This window comes from Tupaia chinensis, unplaced genomic scaffold (genome assembly GCF_000334495.1).
Source record: "Tupaia chinensis unplaced genomic scaffold, TupChi_1.0 Scaffold000622_1, whole genome shotgun sequence".
In the NCBI taxonomy this organism is placed as follows: domain Eukaryota; kingdom Metazoa; phylum Chordata; class Mammalia; order Scandentia; family Tupaiidae; genus Tupaia; species Tupaia belangeri.
The window spans coordinates 9,434,864-9,458,476 of record NW_006160142.1 but is presented as its reverse complement, the minus strand read 5'-3'; positions in this window follow the sequence as shown (position 1 = coordinate 9,458,476).

Sequence of the window (23,613 nt, the reverse complement as noted above, 5' to 3'; positions counted from 1 at the left end):
TACTTATCAGTCTTTTATTAAAACTTTCTGTAATTGTACAAAATTATTTCCCCACTGGGTTAGCTTTCAATATGAAGTACAATTATATTTCTGACATGAAAATAATTACAGTTAAAAAAATACAAGAAAAAAGTATTTATTTTTTAAAGCAAAATTCATTCATTTTACATCCATGAAGACATATTGCAATAAAAAATTAAGCAATTACTGAGCCGAAGCTCTGGTTTTGAATGTTTAACTTTTAGTACTAGACAGCTGGGTGGAAACCTAGTCTTTAGAAACTTAAAGGAATTATGTCTGTGATAAAAAATGTTCTTACCTGTCTGTTTATGAAGGAAATACTTTTGTATATTCTATATTTAATTCATCAGTGTTAGTATGACTAAAATGGTGAACCTGAATTCTTTTAAAAAGGATGAATATTAATTACTAGCAGTTGTGTTTTGGGAGATTATCTGTGGATTTTCTATATGGTTGACATATCTTAGGTTAAGATTTTTAATGCAAGATCTAATAGCTCTGGACAATGGGCTCTGTTTGTACTTTGACAACATCTGAAAAATTCCAAAATCTCTGCTTTGGTCATCTTCATCAAAAAACCTATCAAGCAGGTTTCTAGAAAAAGAGTTGCCATGTCTAGATTCTCCTAAGGAAAAGAGATCAATACATATTCACTTGGGCATCTTTTATGTATGTTACTATAGTTGAAACTCTGGGATATAAAGATAGGAATTTATATTTTGACTGGGGATTTTTGAAATCAGCTCAATTTCCATAAAACCTGACACTACAATACAGTCTTCCATCCCACAGTAATGGCACATTCTTTTTAAATACAAGGAATACCCATTGTGTATTTATTAAGTACTCATCATGGTGGTAGGCAATTGCACTGTCTGACTCAAATCTTTGTTCTTGTCCTCAACTAGCCCATAATCCAGAAGGAAAAGTAGACTTGTGAAAATCAAACTAATTCTATATAAAAACTACCAGGCTTCTTCTTACCAGGGAGTCCACAATGAACCATCGTTGTGGGAAAAGAGTGGAACTCATATATGTATTTATTTTCCAAATTCATTATTTTAAATTTGTTTTTCTTCACTTAATGTACATAGAATAAATATATAAATCAGAGACTTAAAATTTAAATGGTCTTTCATATAGAATATGTTTATTTCATAAGGAGAAGTTTTCAAAATTCATTTGGGAACTAGCATCATATGATTATAATCATACTATGCATGGAAGGTTGGGAAACTTTAATTATAGTCTTTGCTATTCTATAAGGCAATATATCCTTAAGAAAATTATTTGACTTTTAACTTATTTGCAGTTCTGTGTTTATCTCTTCCTCCCAAATTCCTCTTCTTCCTAAGTAATAAACATTTACTGAGAGGTCATTTTGAGTCAGAAACTTTTCTAAGCAATGTAGGTATGCTAATCTATTTAATGCCCATAATAACTTTATGAGTATTAAATGAATTAATATTATCCCCATTTTACAAATAAAGAAACAGAAAAACAGATTAAGAAATCTGCCCCAGGCATTAAAACTAGAAAGTGGCAGGCCAGGAGTCTAAAGGTTGGCTTAGAAAATTTTCTAAAATAATATTTAATTCTAACTTTGTTGAATTTCTTATGATGGTGCCAAGGGCTCACTTAATAATGTATCGAAAATTTATTGAACATCTCTATGCACTGAACATAGTAGTGCTAGGTGTAAATTACACCAAAGTAAAAGAAGACTCAGTCTATTGGAAAGACAGCTACATAATAAGGTAGCTGTGGAAACACAGGAAAGAAAGCATGAACTGAGCAAGAAATGCCAGAAAAAGCAATATTAGCATAAATGCTGAAATAGGAATAAAGAAAGTTTATCCGAACAAGGCAAGTCAAAGTGTTCGCCCAAAAAGAACAAGACTGGCCAGGGAGCACATGTAAAGAATGGTGTGTTCTGGGGCCAGCAGGTGGTGTAACGGTTAATTCGCTGGACTCTCATATAGTCGACCATGGCTCCAGTCCTGGACCCAGCGGCTTAAAACCCATGCCAGGTACATGTGCATGTGTCCCCAAAATCCCGAAAGGAGAATAGAAGAGAAGGAAATGCAGTGTGGCTATCCCCCCCGGAGGGGGTGATGTCTTCCTGTCTGTCTCTCTGTCTCTCCAGCAAGCACATGTGCCCTATAACAAAAATCTCTGGAAGAAAGAAAACAAAAAGAAAAGGAAAGAGAAAAAAAGGTATGTTTGAAAATACAAAAGTGGGGACCAGCAATTAGCGTAATGGCTATGTCGCTGGACTCCCACGTAGTCGACCGCGGTTCGCGTCTCGGACCCGGTGGCTTAAATCTCACGCCGGGCGCGTGTGTGTGCGTGCCCAAGATCCCGAGAGGAGAATGGAGGAGAAGGGATTGCGGCGTGACCATCCCCCCGGGGGGTGATTTCTCGCTTTCTGTCTCTATGTCTCTCTCTGTCTGTCTGGCGAGCGCACGCGCCCTATAGCAAAAACCTCTCAAAAAAAAAAAAAATTACAAAAATACAAAAGTGGTTCAGCATGGTTAGGGTCCATGTTGTACACATGAGGAACAAAAAGATGGCTGAAAATAAGACAGGGCTAAGCTCGAACAGCCTTATTAATTTGATATAGATTTAAGCCTGTAGTAGGTGATGAGTTACTGAGGAAATCTAAGGGTATGGGATTATATTATTAGATGTGTTTTTAAAAGTTCTATTCTGACTTGGGTTGGAGATTACAGAAGATGGATGTAAGACTGGGTGTGTGTGTGTGGGAGTGGTTTTGAGAATATTAAACTTGTCTATTTACTTATCCACAATATTCTATTAGTTCATTTATGTAACCTATATATTTTTGGGCACCTACTATGTACAAGACACTGTTCCAGATACTTGGACTATATCAGTTAAGAAAACATCTTTGCTTTGGAGGAGCTTAAATTCAGCATAACTCATGTGCAATTACAAGAAAGGATTTGTTTAAGGGGAAAGTGAGGTCAGAAAGAAGGAGATGGATTTGTGTTATTTAGGAGCAGAACTGACAGGACTAGTGATTAAGACTGAATCATGTATTCTTAAGACAATATCTGAAAACCTATAAAGAATCAATTCTTGGCAAATAGAAAATTATCCCAAAAACTAAAAAAAAATAACTTGCTATTCAAGAAAGCTAAGAGAAAATAGTCAAACTGACATTATGGGCATTGAGGTGGAGTGGGAGGAAGGGATGAGCGAAGCTGGGAACATTCCTTGAAACATCACAAGGATTCAAGAAGCAGAGCCTATCACACTCTACTAACCTCTTCCCCTTCAACCCCGAAGTTTTCAAAGCAAAATGTCCCCCTGAAAGTTTTGATTTGACATTTGTGGAAGACTAAATATAATGTCAAAGACAGCTAAGTTCCTAGAAGGGAAATAATTCCTGATAGCAGAACAACTACGTATAGAGATTTTATGCTATGAATTTAGATATTTGGGCCCTACATAAAGCTCAAGTCCTGTGATCATTTAATTGGATCAGAGTGAGTCATATACTGAAGACTTTAGAGAATAACATGTCAACTTTGTAAACAAAAGAAAACAGCAAATTTACATAGAAGTTTAAGCCACATTGAATACTTTGCAACAAGTCTGAATAGGTAACAAACAATACAACTTTACCACTTGTGGTCTCTTTGACCTGCCAAGGTATATAAAGCTTTGAAGAAATATATAACCAACAAAGGGAAGATGGATAAGTGGGTAGTTAAGACATCAGCTCTTCAGGGCTCTTCAGTGTTCTTTCTAGTTTTGGTTTTGATTCATTTGAGGCAGACATTTGTTCAGATTCTTGACTTTTGTGTGCCTGTTTGTCCACTGGGAGAAGGGGGAGAAAGGCAGTACTTGGCACCCAAAGTTCATGAAGTACTTTAAGAGCCTGAATTGAAAGGCTGCAACATCAAAAAGAAGTAGATAGCATTCTATTTTTATGGATGGCATGAATAAAAAGCATAGGTGATTTGTATGAAAACATTTCTGAATAGAGAAATGTCTTTTTAGACATGGGGAATGATTGGCAGAGGTCCAGAAGGCAGGATGTCAAACACTTCAGCCCTGTCCATTGTCCCTTGGCATCTAGGTGATAGCACTGGTGCTGGCCTCAGATCCATATGGGCCTAGAGGTTCTGAGAAGGGAGAGCAAGCAGAGAACTCCTTCTCCACAGCTGGGGCCCTATAAAATGTTGCTGAAATAACTGTGACACTTCAGGGGTGTTAATATAAATTTAAAAAATGAATCTATCTTGGGGAGGTGAGTGAAAATATGCAACCGACAAGAAAAGACAGGGGTTTTGTTTAGTTTCCTTTGTTTCCAATAAATGGCCAAACAGGTTAAACACCTGTGAGAAGAGGGTGCTTCAGGGACGCCCTCATACTCAAATTGTTCATGGGTGTCTTGGAGATTACTCCTCTCCTTGTGCAGTGATTAGCTGCCTCTTCATCACTGGCGAGGTTGGCAGCGAGGAGCAGGGCCTTCACCTGCAGGTGTTGCCATGGCAAAGGACACTTGGAATAGATTCAGCAACATTAAAAGGCAAAAGTGAAAATGAGAGTAGAGAGAAAATAAAAGCTTGATTCAAGGAGACATTTGAGTGGATCAAATCACCTCCCTCATGATAGCCATTGCCAAACTTGAGATCAACCTTACTTTTCCTCTCCTGACTCCTGAGGTTCTCTGAGTCCTGGCAATCTGGTTCATACATTGACTTTTTTTTAAAACAAAACAAGACAAAAACAAAAACAGCAAGGTTGATTATTTTACTTCATTGTAAAAATTATTCTGTTCCTAGGAAACGTGATTTGGATTTTTAATCCAAACAAGATTAAGAAATTATGAAATGAGAATTGGCTTATGGACCCTACATAACAGTTTATTTTTCCCTGTTCAAAAAAGCGGCTAGCAGGACCAGCAGTTAGCGTAATGGCTATGTCACTGGATTCCCACGTAGTCAACCGCATTTCAAGTCCCGGACCTGGTAGCTTAAAACTCACGCCAGGCACGTGTGCATGTGTGCCCAAGATCCCGAGAGGAGAATGGAGGAAAAGGGATTGCAGCATGGCCATCCCCCCTGGGGGGGTTATTTCTCGATTTCTGTCTCTCTGTTTCTGTCTGTCTGGCGAGCGCATGTGCCCTATAGCATTGTCTGTTGGGGGGGGGCATGTGCCCCATAACAAAAACCCCTCTCTCAAAAAAAAAAAAAAAAAAAAAGTGGCTAGCAAAGTAACTTGTTTTACCAGCTGCTTTGGCTTTTTCTCTCGTTACCACCTTCTTTAAGATCCACATGACTTTTTGAGGAAGCCAAGTTACATTTCTCCTGTGTCATTCCAAGAGACTTTGCCTTAACCTTTACTTGGTTTCCATACTAAATTTATCTTTCCACTCCTTCATTGCTGCCTATTATTCAAAATAACCTTATTTATTCACTAAGCTTCCCTAGATCTTCAAGATATTTATGGTCAGATTTCTTAGATGTCATTATTTTCTATGCCACAAAATGATCTCTTTCTACATTTCAGAAATTTTCAGTGACAGATTCCCTCTTCACCCTCCAACTGGTTTATTTATGTAGTGATGGTTAGTAGTGATGTAATAGTAGTGATGATAAATATGTATTGACTGCATAGCTAGTTACATCTGAATTCTTGGAGTTAGAACCCAGGTATTGGTGCTATCTCAAAGTAGGATTCAGGAATTCTGTGGTGGAGATTCATGGGACAATTGGGAAGGTAATAACTGTCCCACAATATTCAGTACACATTGGTTTCCTAAATTGCTCAGACATTCTTGCAAAAACAAGACAAAACAAACAAACAAAAATAAAAACATGCCTTTAGCTGCCCTTTCTCTTTAACAGGGCACAGAAAATATAGGGCTCAACCTGCCTGTGGCAATATTGGGGTGGAAAAGAATGCTGGGTGGGAACAACATCTGTGGGACTTTGCCTTGTGCACCTTCCTTACCAGCTACTCCTAGGTGCCGTTTCTACTAGGAACCAGGATTGAAAATAGGATTATGTTTCTTCACATAGAAGGACTTGCAGATAACTCAGATGAGCACAGTAAGACTGTATTGTTGGTAAGCACTTAGGTGGGCAGAAGGACCATCTTCTGGATATAGAAGTTACATGTATGCTCTGTGGCCTTTGATTTCATCTCGTTTCTCTGTTCCCTGTAAAACTGAAGACAGTTTCCTTACAGTGAATGTTTTCTTAAATGATCTGGGGTTTGATTAATGTTGCTTAGCTTTCATCTTAGAAGTCAATTCCAAGGACCAGTAGATGTGTTACTGGACTCCCACTTAGTCCACCGTGGTTCAAGTCCTGGACCTGGTAGCTTAAAACTCACACCAGGTGCATGGTCTGGGAGTGCCCAAAATCCCAGGAGGAGAATGGAGGGGAAGGGATTTTGACGTGGTCGTCCTTCCTGGAGGGTGATTTCTCACTTTCTATCTCTCTAGAGAGTGCACACGCCTATAGCAAGAATTTCTCTTAAAAAAAAAAAAAAAAAGGCAAATCCAGTAAACAAATGACCTTTCGTAAAAAAAGTCAGTGAAAGGTTGCATTGTAATGTCTGTTCTGAGCTAGAACCTGGAAAATACTAATAGGCCTCATGACAGGAAAATTTTGTTGAAGTAAACTAGGAGAGGAAAAGGGCAGAAAGGAAAAATGGAGAAGGCCTGGTAACTGAACTCTCATTTTTTTATATCTGGAGGTTAATATAGTTCCTAACTTTGCTTTGTACAAAGAAAACACTCTCCAAACTGAGGACCGATATTAGCATTATTTGACAATTTGAAGGTCTCTGGAAAATTTGCCCAGTCATTTTTCTAGATATATTGTCTACATGGAAAAAGTTATGCAGAGTGATGGCCACAGAATTTCTGAATATTCTGATCAAATTTGATCTAGCTGTACAGTCTAGCCTGTCAACATGCCAATATATTATCTGTGAAGTTGAGATGTAAGAGTGATTTGCTATCCAGTGAATTTCTCCTTCATTTTATAGTCTTACAGTAGGTCCCGGAAGTTCTTTGGTGGGATGCAAAGCTATAACGCCAAAGTTGAATGAGTTACAGCCGCTACCACCTAATTAAAATGATTTTGTGCCAGTTGCTTTTGTTGGGCTGGATCCACACATAATATAATTTTAATCCTGTTTATATACACTCTTGGGATAGATTTGAGATCAGCATTGCCATTTAAGTGAGGTTAATCAAGCATACTGTATGCAGCTTTTGTTTCTCCATTCTATGTGAAAGGTGACCACTGCTGATAGGTTACTCAACTGGCCGCTTACTCTATTAACAAGAAGGAGAAGGTTTTTAGTGTCTGATCATTAACCCAGCCTCAGCCCCAGCGACTCTTTCTGCCTAGTCCTTGGAATGGTGCAGCTGTTGTCAGTCACAGAGGAGAACTCTAGTTATGAACCGCTTTGCTTTGGCTGCGCTACATGCTTCCACACAAGGGGAGGGGGAGGGGAGAGGAGGGGGGAAAAAAATACAACTCTCCTAAAAAGCAAACACCATTTTTTTTTTTTGTATGCCTGGTTCTGTTTATGTATATAAAATGGACATTATGGTGGAGTGAAAAAGACCCTCGTAAAAATCCTTCTTGAAAACTATTGTTGCTGACAGCCGTGACCTCTGTGAGTCTGCATGTTTACCCATAATTCATAATTAACAAAGACATTAGAACTGCCACAGGAGAATTCTGGGCTTTATTTCTTTCTAACTGGGCAGTACTAATGCTGGAAGTGCTCCCAAATCAGTGATTTAACATTTCAGGAAATCTTGGAGAGGCAGCAGAAGCCTCCTTATATAGCTCATACACTGGGACTTTGGTGATACAGATACGGCCGAGATAATTATTCAGCTCTCGTTATTGCTGTAGCTCTGCACCTGATCCCCGAGCCATTAGAGCACTCTGCAGGTTATTACAACTATCAAACATCAAGGTCTCTTTTCTAGTCTCTTGACTATGTGGTTATCATTTTACTTCTTTTAAATCCCCCATCTGCATAGAAAGCCTCTGTGTTTTTTACTGAGATCTGCTCACAGCCTCTCCCCCACCCCCTTCTTTATTGTTCCCCAAATGGAGCCCTTTTCTTACCGGCACATTAGCATAAAAATATAAACCTCATGTTTCTCCACTTGCATTGTTTTTATACCCTCTCTCTTGTTTGATTTCCTCTCTGAGGCTATGTGCACCTACACTTTAATTTGGGTGGCAAACAAGTCAGAGGAAGAGAATTCCCTTCAGCTCAAGGAAACTACCATAATATAATTTCAGAAGATGGCAGTTGTCAGTGTCTGTGTTTAACCTTCTGCTTAGTTGAGGTCCCTCCTTATTGTGTGCTCCTACTTATTGTTGACACATTGCAGATTGTACCAAAAAAATAGCAAATACAAGAGAACATGATGACAACTTGCAGAAGAAGGTTTTGCATTGCGAACATATTTTATGATCATGACTTTTTAACCTCTTCATAAGAAAATATGTCCTTTTTTGGAATTTAATATGAAACCGTCTATTTTTAATGAAATATATTTTCAGTTTTGGTCACAAATATAGTCCTCTAATAAGTTTACTTCTAATATTTTCCTAGACAAACTCTAAGATGATTCGAACATGACAACTCTGAATATTCTGGGCACTGTATCAGTTATCCAGGGGCAGTCAGTCACTTATGATATGTAATAATAATGCTATAAATTAAGAGTCTAAAGCAGACCTCTGTGGATTGCATTTTAAGTGAAAGCAAGTTGCAATTTCTAGATGTCTTACATATCCTCACTCCCCTTAGAAACCTTTATTTTGCATAATCTCCACCAAACACCTGTAAAAACGGCATTCCACTCACTGCAGGACTATCTGAAGAAAAAGCTAATCCACGAGGATTGAGGGGCAGTCACAGACAGTATGGTGGGACTGAAAAACATATGGCTCTCTCACTTAATATTGCTGCACAGTCGTCCCACACCATATTCCTTTAAATGGGCATTAGGTCTGTAGCCAAATTAGCAAACTATAAAACAAATGAAAATATAGGCACTTTTTGGTGCTTAAAAAAAAAAGGGAACCATGAAACATGACTTAACAGTGTCTGTTCATTATCTGTGTGCAGAGTGGGTATTGTGTGTATGTGTGTGTAATAAGTATATTGCATGTAAAAAAGTGAAATAGAGGTTTATAAACTAAGTAGTACTTTTATCATGAGCAGCAAAAGTTACATAACGACATGCTTTAATTTGTACCTTACTTCATCAGCCTATGCAGAGAAACCATCTGATTTTTCTGACTTAAAGATCCTGGTTTCTTTTAGGATCTCCTTCTGGCTCCTTCTGTTGAACCAAAGAAGTTTTAAATATTTTAAAATTATATTCCTCTTTTTTGTTAACCTAATGGTGCACATGTATTTTCTTCCTTAGAAGCTTAGGGGCATAGACCTCAACATTGAGTACACAGCTATTTGTGAAAATTTGTGGAGATTAACTACAAAAGTAAATTGGTAGACAACATTTATTGTGAAGTAAGGTAAACAAAAATCAATGACAGTAATAAGAATATTTCACCTTCGCATCTTTATATTACTGTCGAGTCATCTGAATACTGTTAGAAATTCCATATTTTTTATGTGTTTTCATTCCTACTACTATATGCGATTACTATTTCTCCATGTATGGTGATCTTTGATATTACTGGGTCACTAGAAAAGTCATGACATATTTTTCTGTGCTTTTCTATGCAAAAGTACATCATGACATCTTTGATGACCCAAAAGAATTTTTGAGTTAAACTATAAATATTTCATATTATCTAGTCTAGCCTGAATGGACAGAAAAAAAAAAGGGGACTCAGAGAAGCCATATAACTTGCTTACACAATACTTGATTTTGGTTTCTTGTGTATGTGTATGTAGCATTTTAAAAAATCTTCTTTAGACAAGGTCTTGCTATATTACAACCCTCCTGCCTCAGCCTCCTCAGCAGCTGGGACTACAGGTGTGTCCCACTGTCCCTCATGTGCTTTTGATTTCTCGACCCCCCTTTTCTTCTATACCACATTGCTGCTTCTAATAATTATATAATTATTAATATCCCCAAAGCTGGTGCAGGTACTTGTGAGTTTTATTTCTATAAGAAATGATAGTTAATTCTTAGCCATCCTTTTTTTTTTCATTGGTTGGAAAATGCATAAATTTGCACAATGGTAGGCCAGGAATATGGCAAAGGCCTTTTCTTTGTATGACAACCAACTGACCCCTAAATAAATTGAACTCATGACCCCCTTCCTCATTAACTCCTAAAAAAGCTAACTAACCCAGAAACAATTGTTACAAGCAAGCTACAACACAAATCCACCATGTTATTCCTGTGGGATTAATTAGAGAGCTAAAACAATGCTTTCTCTTTGAAAGACATGCAAAATCATATTGTTACGTTCTTCTGACTTGTGCACCTCTTGAAATTTCATGCAAAATTTTATGTAAGAGCAAATATACATTTCTCTAGGGACATGGTTCCAAGTTTTCATATGATGTTTCACAGTGTGTGTGTCTAAGAGAAAGAGAAACAGAGAGATCCAAAGTAGTTTAAAACAATTGTTCTATTTCATGTTCCAGTGCATTGTGTTGATGTCATCACTGGTATTGGTGCTTTACCAAAAACACATGAATTGCATTATGCTTCATAAAACTAAGGGACTATATTATTTCTATTTTTTTCCTAGAAGAGAAAAGAAGGAATTTAGAAATACTATATATATATTTTTTCATATATACACACACACATACACATACATATACACATACATACATAAGCACACACACACGTAATTGCACACACACACACACACACACACACACACAAGTTGGGAGCACTGACTTTTATGTACAAGGAGAGAAATAAGGTAGTAGCCTTCTGTGGAAACATGATGATACCCAGGATAAGAAGAGTGGACTAGACAAAGAATAAAATACTCAATTATTTGACAGCATCTTTAACTTTCTTAGATGCTATGTAAGAGATAGTCTGTAGGAATTTTCTAGTAATCAGGGGGTTAAAGCACTATAAAGAAACTTCCATATGTACTTTGTTATCCAAGAGACAGATAGAAAGATGTCGTTCTACTGATATATTACATAAATCATGGTGCCAGCCAGAAAAACAACAGATGACCAATTTGTACAAAGCATTTTTTCCTTATGTTACATTTATTTAAAATACATTAAATCGTTGTGCTAAAATTGAGGCAGCTGGCAGTCCAGGCAACCTTATAAGATTTGTGTTTTCTGGATACAGGCCCATCGTTTGGAAAGGTGGATTGGTTGGGCCAGTATATTTGCTTAGTCATACGCCAAGTCCTTGGGGGAACACAGGTAGTCCAGAATTTACCATACATTCATTTTTTGTTTTATAAGAAATCTCCTGACAAATAGAAGTCAGATGGTTAATACCCATTTACTTCCAAGTGAAGTCACTAATTAATGGTGCCAAGTTACAAACCAAAGACAAAGAGTCACGTGGGATGGAATCTGAGAAATCTGGCCATTTTCCAAGGACCCCTTTTCTCTTATGTACATTAACATTGATGTGATGCCTAATTGACTTTAGGAATAAAAGTCATCTTTGAGTTGGTGAGATTTTGTTAAGTTGATTCAAGCCCAAGTCTAATTTGTTCATAGAATTTTAATGTTTCCTGTTACATTTTTCTCAGCTCATAATTTTTATCAAATCCTTAATGAGAGGGATGATCTCTTATCACTAGTAAGCATTTTGTATATACTAACTTAAGTTAACTTCAAGTGTCCACTTAAGGTATCAATTGCACTCAAAACCAAAACTTTTTAGAAGGAGCATGAGACCTATCTTAAGTGGTCCAGTCTCACATTTCTGTAAATTCTTTAGTGACAGCTAACCTCTAGGAATGCAATAGTCTTAGAGGGTATGGTAGGTGAATATCTAGTTATTCAATGAAATGAGTCATTTAAACGAGAAGTTGTTGCATTGAACAATCTTTTCTTCTCTGTTGGCCAATAATCAGAAGATGAAAGAAATTTTTTCCCCCAAGAAGCTGAATCTTGAAACTTGAAGCTGACAAAATGATAGGATTCTATTTAAATTCATCAACTATTTTTGGGTCACTACTGTGTTCACAACATGCTAGGAACATATTTGGTAAATTTTTTAAGAACTTAAATATATTTTTTTCTTAGGAGACTGAATTAGAGCATAAGAAAGAAATATAAAACAAAGTCTGTTCTTTCAGTTTATGATTTTGATGGGAAGATTTGTATTTTGAAGAGACATGAAAACAATTAGAGATTAGTTCCTGGGTATTGAATTGTACCCAGTTGCATATTAAAATATGTGATGTAGACAGAGATCACAATAACTGGTTAGAAAAGCAGAGGTTATGAAAAGGGCATTAACCTAAAGAGGTCACTATGGAAGGTCTTTGTAAAGGAAACAGATGAATAAGGTAGGGATTCAAATGTGTTCTAAACTTTAGACAAGACTTAGATTTTTAAGGAGTATTTGATGGTGTTGACCACACGAGACCACCTCAATAGGTTTATAGCAAAAGCAATAGGAGAGGTTATGAAAAGGGCATTAACCTAAAGAGGTCACTATGGAAGGTCTTTGTAAAGGAAACAGATGAATAAGGTAGGGATTCAAATGTGTTCTAAACTTTAGACAAGACTTAGATTTTTAAGGAGTATTTGATGGTGTTGACCACACATGAGACCACCTCAATAGGTTTATAGCACCAGCAATAGGATGACTATAAGGCAAGTTTTATTTGTAAGTAGTTTAAAAAAATGGTTAGTAGGAAAATGCCAGGTGTGTGTGTATGCATGCCCAAATCCTGACAAGATGGAGAAATGGAGAAAAAAAGATAGCAGTGTCACCACTCCATTTTAGGTGGTGATTTCTCTCTCTCTACTTTCTCTGTCTCCAACAAGAGTATATAGCCCATGAAACTTTTTAAAAAAAATTGACTAGTGGGTTACCACACTGGAGAAAGACAAAGGAATATAAAGTAGGAGGAAGAAACTGAATTTAAAAATGTAAACTAAGAGTATGCTGCAAATAATTAGCTCAACCTTGAGGACTTAAAAACATTTCCAACAAAAATTGATTCCAGAAAAGGCTGAGGTGAAATGTTCTTGATAATTACATTAGAGCTAAATCTAGACATGCTGGAATCCAATTAGTAGGACATATGCATGACAAGGTCCCAGGATTGAGAAACAAGATCAAGAATATGCTATCAATAAGTAGCTCTGGTTGACTTTTAAAAGGTTGAGATAACCTGGACATTTATTTTCATATCTACTTATATACATATGGAAGGATTAAAGTATGGTAGGATAAAGTAGAACATATATACTAATAAAATACCTGTTTCAGTCTATTTGGGATGCTCTAACAGGACAACATAAAATAGGTTAGCTTATTAACAACAGAAATTTTTTCTCATAGTTCTAGAGGCTGCAAAGTCCAAGATCAAAGTTGCAGGACTCTGCTCTCTGGTTCACAGATGGTGTTTCCTCACTGTATCCTCAAATGGTCGAAGAGGCAAACAAGCTCCCTCAGGTTTCTTTTATAAGGGCACTAGTTTTACCTAATCACATCTCAAAAGACCTACTTTTTTAATAACATGACTTTGGAGATTCGTAGTTCAACATATGAATTTTAGGGAGACACAAATATTCAGATCATACTAATACCCAAAATTAGTAACTAGTAACCATGTGGTAGGTTAAAGCTACTTATCAGTCTGAATTTTTAATTGATTTGCAATCTCACTCAACCATTATTTTTTTCTAATTCAAATGTGTCACATCTTAAACATTATTAAGGCTTTAATGACAAAAGTAAATAGGTAAGTCTTTTACAAAATGATCAAAAACAGAACTGTTGCCAAGCTATTTCTCAGTTTACTATAATAATGATTTCTTTAATTCTATTACCCTCTACTCCAGTTTTGTTTCTCTCCTTATCTCCCTTCATCTCTCCTCACTCCCATCTTCTTTCCCTTTTTTAGTTACAGTTTGCACTTCTGAATTATCATGAGTTGCTTTCTGATGCAAGAAGACTAATTCATCATAACAAGGTGTAAATTTTTGAGTAATTTATAGTAAAGTCAAGAACTCTATTGGATACTCTAAGGATGACTAAGGATAACAATAGGATAAAATGGTTCAGTATTCAGGCTTCGGGGTCAAGGACTTGAACCTGAATCTTACACATACAGCTACTGTGCTGTACGTGATGTATAATTATGATCAAGTTATTGAAATTCTTTGAGCTCCAGTTTCCTCATCTGTTAAATAAGTATAATAAATCATACTTTAGAGACTTGATACAAAAATAAAATAATATGGAAAGCCCTTTACATAATATCTTTGGCCACATAAAACTTACAATAAATTGTAACTTTTGTTATGAGACTGCTGGAGTTTAGGATAACCCAAAATTTGACTGTATGAGCCACTCCAAAATATACTTCATTGGCATATTTTGAGTAAACTATTTTGAGCAACTACAGATACAGGAGTAGCTCTAAAAAGTCCTTTTTAAGAGGAATTTACATCTATAAAGGAAATCTATAGTCATAAAGGTATCTGTATTAGGAAGAGGGCTGCTCTGAGACAACTTGTATTACATAGGAGACTTTTTATCTACATAACAAGATAACCTTTATTCACTATACATTCCCTCCCCTCATCCTCCCATAATTTGTCTTTTCCCAGCCCAAGCTCCTTTTACTTTCTGAGGCTCAGGATGCTATATAAGCTCCAATCTTCTAGCCGTTATTGGGATCTTCTATTTAAGTGGGACTCCTGCATATATGTACATAATTAAATATGGGTTTTATTTTTATTAACCTGCCTTGTTTTGATTTAATTTGTACAATAAAGAACCTAGAAGGGTGGAAGGAATTCCCCCCCTCCCCCATACACTCTTATTTGACTTGAGGCCTGGCTCTTTAGGTGCAGCTATTAGCCTGGCCAATGGAAAATTCCAGAGACATTTATCATTACCTTTGCATAAAATAAACACACACAAACCCTTATCCCATTTCTCCTCCTACATAGTGAGCAATTCAGACTTGCTGAACTCTCTGTGACTTTTTTGAACTCCTGGATGATAAATTCTCCAAAGAGGTAGGTGTGCATATGTGGTGGCTATTTTCCATGACAATCTTAATATATATTTGTATTATGTGCAATCCATGTCCTAAATGCCAATTAGCTAAACTGGTTATGAAATAATTTTGTGTAGAGAACATGCATTTTTAAAAGTATAGTGTTACAAAATGGGTTAAAATCAGGTCTTCCTAGTAGGTAGAATATCTATCCTACAAATTGGTAAAATAGATATTTACCTGATCATAACTGTCTTCAAAAATAAATCATAGATTTAAACTCTTTTAGGGTTACATTGGGACCGAATAATTAAAATCAATGAAAGTTGAATGGCTAAAACCTTATGTCATACTTTAAAAGTAAAATATAGGGAAAAAATTCCACTGTCTTTCTTTAACAAAACATTGTGGAAAATCATCTATTTCTTGAATAAATAATATGTACTAACCAAAAATCTAAATCATTGAAAAATATTGAGGATTTTCTGATATTTAGGCAATATAATGCAATACTGAGCTTTTAAAAAGTGGTTTCCTTGTATGTTTGACAATCCAAAATGTTTCAAAAGAGCCATTAGGGCCCTTCAGGTGGGTAATGCACAGAATGAAATTTACAGTTATGTCCAAACATACCTTTAGAGGACATGACATTCTCCAAAGGCTCTGACATTACAGTGTAACATGCCAACTCTTATTCATGTCCTAGAATTTTCTTTTTTTTTTTTAAACTCATTACCTCCCCATTTCATTTTTTTTTTTTGCTTATTTTCTATTTATACTCTTCAAAGCAGACTATTTGCTTTTCAAATGCATCCTACAAAAACTAGGTATTTTTATAGCTATTATTAGGTGATGACACTGGATGAAAACGCAAGAGATTTTGAAATGTGAGCCAAAACATCCTGGCACTTCAACTATTCTTCAGGGGCTAGAATCTTAAACCTGCCCTTAATATGCCTCATTGTGAATAGTCACTGTGACCAGTGTGTTATAAACTCACTCCCTGTTGGGGACCTTGCTGGGAACAGAACAGGAACATAGTTCAATAGAATTTTGCTTCCATTTCTTGTTATAGGTATATTTGTAGATCTTAAGGAAATGGTCTTAAAAACAGGAACCAGTGTTTAGAAGATTGCTTTGGTTAGTTGGGTAAAAGAGAGTTTTAGAGAAGGGGCTGAAAGCTGGAGGCATATGGGGTTTTATCTTTCCTTGTGCCTTTTTCACTGCCTGTCTTTAGCATCCTCGCTTCATTGCCCACGTGTCACCTGTGCTTAGCCATGAGGTGATATATCCTCTCCCATTCCAAAAACATTGATCTAAGTCTCCCTCCTTCCATTTTTTAATAAATCTTAGTGAAGCAATATAACATTCCAGGTCAGTCCTGTAGTGCTGTTCTGGCCTTGCTGGAGCGGCTGCTGCAGAGCATGGAAACTTGCTGGCACAATATTGCAAAGTGACTCTGTGGGGGCTGGACGACTTCCAGCCAGCAGTGAACCACAGCCAAGAAACGCCAATATGGATAATGCAAACAAGAGAGATTTGGGGCACATTTCGATTTAACCATCTGATTTAATTGACAGAATAAATGCACCTGTCAACGGGTAATATTCTTGTGATTAGTTTTGGCTGTGATGATGAGATGATGTTAAAAGAATGTCAGAACAACCTGTCCTGGGACTCTTACAGGCAGTTTTGAGCAAGGGAAGGTCAGTTTTTAGTTAGTTCAAAGAAGCAGGATTATCCTCTTGTAATGTAAGGGTATTTTATGAAGAGTGAACGTTTTATTTGACGTTTTCCCTCTTGTGCTTAGCCTTCACCACAAATCAGATGATGTAGGGGATAGAGGCACACAGAGTAATTGGTTTTAGAGTCAGTCACTCTGGCTACTGGGGTTCAGCCTCATTTGGAAATGGAGAACTCGAGGAATATGCTAGAAGCCACACCTGAGTATTCTCACCTTCTTCTGTTCTCTAACCCCCAAATTGTGGTTCCTTCACTTTGGGTTTATGCAACTTAAAATAGAATTTAAGTGGTATGAGTTCTTAAATTGAAATCCTGTTTTCTTCAGAGAAAATGTTGTAATTCATGATCTTACAACAAGCATATTAATGTTCACTAATTCCTTCATTAACCCTTAGTAACTTAACCCCAATCTCTTTTCTGAAAATTGTGCTTCTGAAATGGCTGATGATCAAATGATAAACTTTAATAACCTCTAGGTTCTCAATCTCTGACCTTTTTGCTCTATTTAACACAGTTGAACCTTTTCTCATTTTTGGAACTGTTACCTTCCTTGGCTTTCCTAACTGAGCCTTGCTTTTATTCTTTATTTCTTCTCTCATCTTGTTCTCATATGCTGGACATTTATTCATTTTATATTTTATTTATTAATTGACAAATAAGAATTGTACCTATTATTGTGTATAACATGCTTTTAAAAATTATTTTATTTCATTTTGTTTGTTTGCTATAGGGCATGTGTGCTCAAAGAGTAACAGAGAGAGGGAAAGTAAGTAAGTAAGCTACCAGGTCCAGGACTCGAACTGCAGTTGGCCATGTGGAAGTCCAGTGTCTCAACAACCAAGCCACCTGCTGGCCCCAGATATAACATGGTTTAACAATTGTGTAATTCCTTGTAGAATGGCTCCAACTAATTACCATATACATTATCTCACACATGCATTACCTCACATACTTAAATTTTTTGTGGTGAGAACACTTAGAATCTTAGCAATTTTCAATATACAAAATATTATTAGGGCAGCCAGATGGCACAGTGGTTAAGGTTACTGGATCCCACATGGCCAACTCTTGGATTTGAGTCCTGCACCCAGCAGCTAGAAAACACGCCTGGTATATGTGTATGCATGCCCAAAATTCCAAAAGGAGAATGGAGGAGAGAGGATTGTGGTGGCCATATCCCCTTGTGAGGAGAGGGAATGATATCTCACTTTCTCTCTCTCTCATGAGTGTAAGTGCCCTAAAGCAAAAAATGGTTTTAAAAAATGTTATTCAGTATGTTGTACAATCAATCTCCTGAGTTTATTCCTTCTATCTTACTGAAATTTGATATTCTTTTATCAACATCTCCCCATCTGTTAGCTGCCACTCCCATATAATCACCATTCTACTCCCTACTTCTGAGTGCAACTTTTTAAAATTCCACGTATAAAGGAAATTATGTGGTATCTGTCTTTCTGACACTGGCTACTCATCCATTATCACTCTTTGTAGCAATTACTGAAACTCTTAGGTCTGTCCACATTTCTATCTTGAAGCCCCTTCCCTCCCACCTCATTCATATGGTATTCCTCTTCAACCTTCCATAGATGCCTTCTAAATTTACTTTCTAGAACAAACTCTATATGAAATTCCTGGTCACATATTTAATTGTTTGCAGGATATGTCTCTGGCTAAATGAATCACTCATTTCTATTGCTAAACATTATCCCTGCTAATCTACAATCTCTAAGTCATGAAAGTAAATTTTTGGAACTAGAAATCTCTTGAGTATGTGATGCGCAGGTTATGGATATTTTTTTCTGAGACAAATGTCCAACAAAACTATATTCAAGGATGGTTCCTAAACTCTTTGAGTCCTATTCATCAGCCTGTTTTAAATTGACCATGTTTGGATTAATAACCCCTGCCTTAAATGTCCTTGAACTGTTCCTTCCCTTTTTCCCCCCGACATCCAGCCAGTAACCAAGTCCTGTTGCACAGTTTTTCTCAAAACCTGGACAATAAATTTAGAGTCAGTTCAATTTATTCTTCCTTGAATTGGAATCTCTTTGGGTAAAACATGGAAACATTTGCTATTTAAAATGGGTACAACATAGTTTTAAAATTTCTTGCTACAGAGGGTACTTTACCTGCATACTGTCCCCCCACTTTTTCCTTTGTATTTTAATTGCTAACACTTCACTGCAGCTTTCATTACTTTTTACCTGGGCTACTGCAATAATTACTACCACTATTGATTGCATACTCAATGCCAGGTGTTTTTCATGCATTATCTCATTTAATGTTCACAACTCCTTGGGTGGTAGGCAATGTTAATTTATCTTTGGTTGTGAAAAATCAATAGAAGAAAGGTTGAGCAAGTTGCTCAAGGTTATACAGTTAGTAAGTGGGTTATGCTGTTATTCCAATCTAGAGTTATTGAATTCCAAAGTTCAGACACCTCTCTGGGGGCACCCCACTGCTTTCATTGCTGTAGCCTCTCTGCCTTCTGTTTCTCTCCCCATCATTCTTCAGTTGTTTCCAGATTAATTTTACTAAAGACCATTTCTGCCAATCTCTATAATAAATCATATCATTTTGCTTTTCTGTCCTTCTGTTGGAGTATAAGGTCCTTCAGCTCATGGGGTATGCCCATTCTGATGTAGAGGAAGAACCTAATAAAATTTTTAATAAGTAATAGCATTACCTTATCATGAAACTTTAGTGATTTCCTATTGGCCACTGAATAATTTTAATGTAATTCAGATTCTCCTATTAGGTTTAACACTTCTTTTCCTTATCTAAACATTTCCTGTGATACAGTCAAGTGTACCTTCCCCAATATGCTCTTTGCTTAGTCAACTTTCCTCCTCTTTGTTGTTCTCTCTAAGATTTGTTTTTACTCCCTCATATTATTAAATGTTACCAATTTGTCACAGCTCAGCACAAATATTTTTGTGAAAGCGTCCCTCTTCTTCCCTTATTTAAGAAATCTGATTTATTTTCAGAACTATCACTTAATATCACCATTAAGCTACTAATTTTATTGTTTCTAGTACAGATAGTTGTGTACAGTGTAATGTCTATTACCCTGTGTATCTACAGGCATCTTTTATGTAGACAATACAAAATGACTTGTTGAATATGGCATTTGTCAGAAATTCAATGTGAGGGAATTTGGTAAAATATTTTATATTCCAAAGATTACATTAAAAGTACTAGAGGTAAATATGTATTTTCAATAAGCATTTTTATTACTCTTAAGATTATGCTCAACTCTTGAATAAATGAAGATGGAAAAATGTTTGAAAAGATATACTTGCTATACTAATTGTAGGATAGATATCTAAAATCTCCTAAAACATGATATTTTTGATACCTCATGTGAATTACTTGCACAGTCTACTGATTGCAGTTATTAACAACAACTAGAGATCTGCAAACTTTCCCTATTATCTTTAAAACTTTACTTAGTGACTATTATTCCAATTTCTTGTGTTTTAGAAAAACTTAGGTTTTATGACTTTCTAACAGTCTTTAAAACAAAGCAATATTAATAACATGAGTAAACTCTGAGTGCCAAACATTTCTGTGTTTTCAATATGACGAAATTGGAAATTCACTTTCAGCATGATGGGAATGGTCATTTCAACATAAAATTGCAAAATAATTTCTTATGTTTAAGAAATGATCATCTCTTGGGACCAGCAGTTAGCGTAATGGCTATGTCGCTGGACTTCCACATAGTTGACGGCAGTTCGAGTCCTGGACCTGGTGGATTAAACTCACGCTGGGCGCATGTGCATGCGCGCCCAAGATCCCGAGAGGAGAATGGAGGAGAAGGGATTGCAGCGTGGCCATCCCCTCTGGGGGGTGATTTCTCGCTTTCTATCTCTCTGTCTCTTGTCTGTCTGGTGAGTGCACGTGCCCTATAGCAAAAATCTCTCTCTCTCAAAAAAGATCATCTCTCAATCCATGAAAGTGTCTTTTTTCTCAAGTATCTGTTAATAACTAAAACCAGTGTTAATGGAATGATTCATACATTCAACTGTATTCTAAATTATGAGTAGATAATGCTACCCTAATTCTACATTTCACTGTATTTTATATTGAGAAAAGCTCTGTAAATTGTGATACTTATTCCTAAAACATTATTTTTATAATAGAGACTCTTATGCTCATAGCATGAAAACCATGGAACTTTAATAGATAAATATGTACTTCTTAGTATCAAGAAAGATCTGTTTCTAATGGATCAATTATTAGGATGAAGAAGATTAAGGATGGGATATGGAAAGGTCAATATTTGAAAGTAATTTCCTTGTCTCTGGATCAGTGTATTTAGGACAAATTTTCATTGGCATTGTTGTTAGTTTGACTTTAGGTTCATGTACAGGAGAGAATAAAAATATTATCTTCTAATTTGCACAAACCAAAAATTATACCAGTCTCTCTGTTCCCTGTTCTTGACCTAACACACTGTTTCTTCCATGCCCTGATTCTACGAAGTTCTGATACGATACTTAGAAGCTAACTGATGAGGATATTGCATTCAATATTCTAGGAATATTTTTGCATTTCCATAAAGGATACTTAAAACCAAGAGCTTTTCAGACTAAAGAAAATGAAAATAGAAGTACAAAATGTACAAGTTGATATTTTTGAACATACTGATTAAAAAACATGTAATCTGCAGACCATGACACTGCAGAAATTCTGGATTCTCCCTCTTTGCTTCTCCACACATAAGATGCATGAGTTCACCACTTTATAGTACTTTTTAAAATTTGGAAGACATAATCTTTTCAGATTTGGTAGCACCCAGTATAATAGTATATATTGAAAATGAGAAAAGGTATCTTTATAAGAAGCACATACTTTAATTATCTTGACAGATTGTGTGTCTCAATGTTTAAGCCACTGTTGTAGATTGACTTCTCTAGAGCTCTCTGTGGGCTCAAGTGGCTTCTGTTTGAAGATAAGAGCAAATGGATGAGACATGGACTCCAGTCAACTCTTCTAGATTCTCACAGCCAAGTGAAAGCTGCTTTTGTACTCAAAGGGAATGAAAGAAAAGAATGTACCTAAATTGATTCCTAGCTTGAAGCTTTCAAGTAGGAGATGGAAATGTGTGTAGAAATATATATCCCTCCATCATATATATCCATCATATCCTCCTCACCTTCCAAAAGTGAATCCCAAGTTAGTTTATGGCATTAGTGCGGTTAATCTGTAAATCACTTAATGTTATTTAATGCATGTGTGTGTATGTGTGTGTGTGATGAGAACTAACTGCTGCTTGCTGTTTTCTCCTTTTTTATTCCACACAGTAAGTTATCATTTCAGCATCTTATAAATAAAGGGAGTTTGATGTCTTAAATGTTAAAGGGAACATTGGGCCTCTAAAGTACATGACCAGTTTGGCAGGATTTGATGTTTTGGCTTGACTTTCAGTTCTTAAAAAAGTAGGCTTAAGGGGAAATATGGCCACTGCCTGAAGGGAGGGCTAAGTGTTGTCTCCTTTGCAGCCTGTAGGTACCTGGGCCTAGCCACTGCCTGGGGACAGCCCCCACAAAAAAGAGGAATTGCATGGGACTGATGGGGAGCCAGAGTCAGCTGGAACTTCCAGTCTGCATGGTTTCTACTTGCAAAAGTAAAGAGAAGCCAATAGCCTTAAGCCACTGAGGTTCTAGAGTACTTCTGCCACCTAACCTCCCCTCTAGAGTAGAAAAATGAGAGAAAATCTCCCTGGAAACTCTGAGCCCCAGACTTCCACCATGGATTCCAGAACTCCCACCCACAGAGGAATAAGGAATTGGCATCTAGTTAACACACATCATAGAGAAGCATAGAAGCATACAACTTTAGGAAAAATTAAATAAAGAATAACATCAGACCTTATACCCCACCCTAAACTCTCAAGAGAGCTACAATTTCCTGCTGCAAGTGGAGCAGTAAGTGGAGATCCATTTTAATCAAGTCTCCACAGCCTGAAGGGAACAAAGAACACAAAAGATCACCCCTATGCTATCAGAGACTGAGGAATTTGAGAACTACCACTCTGTCAGGCAGGGCAGGATCTCATTCTCTCCCTCGTATCAGACTTAATTCCAGGGGAACAGTTTCCTGCTCCAAAATAAACTACCCACAGTATGATCTCCTGGATCCTCCTGAACTGCCTCATGTATAGACTACACAAGCCCAGCTCTGATCTGAAAGACATGACTGTCCTCTGACTGCACTTGAACCACTTTGCCAGGGGGAACAACTGTCCCCTAGAACTGCTCTGCCCCTACAGCCCCCCCACCCCCCCCTCGTAATACAGAAATACTCCAAAAACTAGGAAGAAGTGAGCATTTCACCAGATGCCTAAAAATCAATCAACACAGAGATGTAAGAAATATGAAAAAACAAAGTGATAGCTCTTCTACAAATGAATATATAATCCCTTACTAAAATTGGATAAAAGACAAATCACAGAACTCTAAGGAAAGAATTCAAAATATTCATTGTAAAAAAAACTCAATGAGATGCAAGAGAAAATGAACAATCAGTTCTAGGAGATGACCACTTTATGACAAAGGAGAAATTTCATGAAGGGATAGCTACCCTAAAAAAAGTGAAATAAAATTGAAGGTGAAGAATATAATACAGGAAATTGGTGGTGGCGGGCCCGGGCCGCCCGGCCTCC